Here is a 3,890-nt window from a genome sequence, read left to right on the forward strand (position 1 = left end):
AACATACCGATGACAAAGGGAACAACGTATGTTGTTATGCGGTCTGACCGATAAAAGATCTTCGTAGAATATGTAGGAGCCAATATGAGCATCCAGGTTCTGTTATCGGTTATTGACCGGAGACGTGTCTCGGTCATGTCTACATTATTCTCGAACCCGTAGGGTCCGCACGCTTAAGGTTTCGATGATAGTTATATTATGAGTTTATGCATTTTGATGTACCGAAGTTTGTTCAGAGTCCCGGATGTGATCACGGACATGACGAGGAGTCTCGAAATGGTCGAGACATAAAGATTGATATATTGGAAGCCTATATTTGGATATCGGAAGTGTTCCGGGTGAAATCGGGATTTTACCGGAGTACCGGGAGGTTACCGGAACCCCCCGGGAGGTATATGGGCCTTAGTGGGCTTTAGTGGAAGAGAGGAGAGGTGGCCAGGGTTGGGCCGCGCGCCCCTCCCCCCCTAGTCCGAATAGGACAAGGAGAGGGGGCCGGCGCCCCCCTTCCTTCTCTCTCTCCTCTTTCCCCCCTCCCGAATCCTATTCCAACTAGGAAAGGGGGGGAATCCTACTCCCAGAGGGAGTAGGACTCCTCCTGGCGCGCCCTCTCCTGGCCGGCTGCACCCGCCCCTTTGATCCTTTATATACGGAGGCAGGGAGCACCCCTAGACACACAAGTTGATCCACGTGATCATATTCTTAGCCGTGTGCGGTGCCCCCTTCCACCATAGTCCTCGATAATATTGTAGCGGTGCTTAGGCGAAGCCCTGTGACGGTAGTACATCAAGATCGTCACCACGCCGTCGTGCTGACGGAACCCTTCCCCGACACTTTGCTGGATCGGAGTCCGAGGATCATCATCGAGCTGAACGTGTGCTAGAACTCGGAGGTGCCGTAGTTTCGGTGCTTGATCGGTCGGGCCGTGAAGACGTACGACTACATCAACCACGTTGTGATAACGCTTCCGTTGTTGATCTACAAGGGTACGTAGATCACACTCTCCCCTCTCATTGCTATGCATCACCATGATCTTGCGTGTGCGTAGGAAATTTTTTGAAATTACTACGTTCCCCAACAGTGGCATCAGAGCCTAGGTTTTATATGTTGATGTTATATGCACGAGTAGAACACAAGTGAGTTGTGGGCGATATAAGTCATACTGCTTACCAGCATGTCATACTTTGGTTCGGCGGTATTGTTGGACGAAGCGGCCCGGACCGACATTACGCGTACGCTTACGCGAGACCGATTCTCCCGACGTGCTTTGCACAAAGGTGGCTAGCGGGTGACAGTTTCTCCAACTTTAGTTGAACCGAGTGTGGCTACGCCCGGTCCTTGCGAAGGTTAAAACAACACCAACTTGACAAACTATCGTTGTGGTTTTGATGCGTAGGTAAGATTGGTTCTTGCTTAAGCCCGTAGCAGCCACGTAAAACATGCAACAACAAAGTAGAGGACGTCTAACTTGTTTTTGCAGGGCATGTTGTGATGTGATATGGTCAAGACATGATGCTAAATTTTATTGTATGAGATGATCATGTTTTGTAACCGAGTAATCGGCAACTGGCAGGAGCCATATGGTTGTCGCTTTATTGTATGCAATCCAATCGCGTTTTAATGCTTTACTTTATCACTAAGCGGTAGCGATAGTCGTGGAAGCATAAGATTGGCGAGACGACAACGATGCTACGATGGAGATCAAGGTGTCGCGCCGGTGATGATGGTGATCACGACGGTGCTTCGAAGATGGAGATCACAAGCACAAGATGATGATGGCCATATCATATCACTTATATTGATTGCATGTGATGTTTATCTTTTATGCATCTTATCTTGCTTTGATTGACGGTAGCATTATAAGATGATCTCTCACTAATTATCAAGAAGTGTTCTCCCTGAGTATGCACCGTTGCGAAAGTTCTTCGTGCTGAGACACCACGTGATGATCGGGTGTGATAGGCTCTACGTTCAAATACAACGGGTGCAAAACAGTTGCACACGCGGAATACTCAGGTTATACTTGACGAGCCAAGCATATACAGATATGGCCTCGGAACACGGAGACCGAAAGGTCGAGCGTGAATCATATAGTAGATATGATCAACATAGTGATGTTCACCAATGAAACTACTCCATCTCACGTGATGATCGGACATGGTTTAGTTGATTTGGATCACGTAATCACTTAGAGGATTAGAGGGATGTCTATCTAAGTGGGAGTTCTTTAAGTAATATGATTAATTGAACCTAAATTTATCATGAACTTAGTACCTGATAGTATCTTGCTTATTCATGTTTGATTGTAGATAGATGGCCCGTGCTGTTGTTCCGTTGAATTTTAATGCGTTCCTTGAGAAAGCAAAGTTGAAAGATGATGGTAGCAATTACACGGACTGGGTCCGTAACTTGAGGATTATCCTCATTGCTGCACAGAAGAATTACGTCCTGGAAGCACCGCTGGGTGCCAGGCCTGCTGCTGGAGCAACACCAGATGTTATGAACGTCTGGCAGAGCAAAGCTGATGACTACTCGATAGTTCAGTGTGCCATGCTTTATGGCTTAGAATCGGGACTTCAACGACGTTTTGAACGTCATGGAGCATATGAGATGTTCCAGGAGTTGAAGTTAATATTTCAAGCAAATGCCCGGATTGAGAGATATGAAGTCTCCAATAAGTTCTATAGCTGCAAGATGGAGGAGAACAGTTCTGTCAGTGAGCATATACTCAAAATGTCTGGGTATAATAATCACTTGATTCAATTGGGAGTTAATCTTCCAGATGATTGCATCATTGACAGAATTCTCCAATCACTGCCACCAAGCTACAAGAGCTTCGTGATGAACTATAATATGCAAGGGATGAATAAGACTATTCCCGAGCTCTTCGCAATGCTGAAAGCTGTGGAGGTAGAAATCAAGAAGGAGCATCAAGTGTTGATGGTCAACAAGACCACTAGTTTCAAGAAAAAGGGCAAAGGGAAGAAGAAGGGGAACTTCAAAAAGAACAGCAAGCAAGTTGCTGCTCAAGAGAAGAAACCCAAACCTGGACCTAAGCCTGAAACTGAGTGCTTCTACTGCAAGCAGACTGGTCACTGGAAGCGGAACTGCCTCAAGTATTTGGCGGATAAGAAGGATGGCAAGGTGAACAAAGGTATATGTGATATACATGTTATTGATGTGTACCTTACTAATGCTCGCAGTAGCACCTGGGTATTTGATACTGGTTCTGTTGCTAATATTTGCAACTCGAAACAGGGACTACGGATTAAGCGAAGATTGGCTAAGGACGAGGTGACGATGCGCGTGGGAAATGGTTCCAAAGTCGATGTGATCGCAGTCGGCACGCTACCTCTACATCTACCTTCGGGATTAATATTAGACCTAAATAATTGTTATTTGGTGCCAGCGTTAAGCATGAACATTATATCTGGATCTTGTTTGATGCGAGACGGTTATTCATTTAAATCAGAGAATAATGGTTGTTCTATTTACATGAGTAATATCTTTTATGGTCATGCACCCTTAAGGAGTGGTCTATTCTTATTAAATCTCGATAGTAGTGACACACATATTCATAGTGTTGAAGCCAAAAGATGCAGAGTTGATAATGATAGTGCAACTTATTTGTGGCACTGCCGTTTGGGTCATATCGGTATAAAGCGCATGAAGAAACTCCATACTGATGGGCTTTTGGAACCACTTGATTATGAATCACTTGGTACTTGCGAACCGTGCCTTATGGGTAAGATGACAAAACACCGTTCTCCGGTACTATGGAGAGAGCAACAGATTTGTTAGAAATCATACATACAGATGTATGTGGTCCGATGAATGTTGAGGCTCGTGGCGGATATCGTTATTTTCTCACCTTCACAGATGACTTAAGCAGA

This window comes from Triticum aestivum, chromosome 6A (assembly GCF_018294505.1).
Source record: "Triticum aestivum cultivar Chinese Spring chromosome 6A, IWGSC CS RefSeq v2.1, whole genome shotgun sequence".
In the NCBI taxonomy this organism is placed as follows: domain Eukaryota; kingdom Viridiplantae; phylum Streptophyta; class Magnoliopsida; order Poales; family Poaceae; genus Triticum; species Triticum aestivum.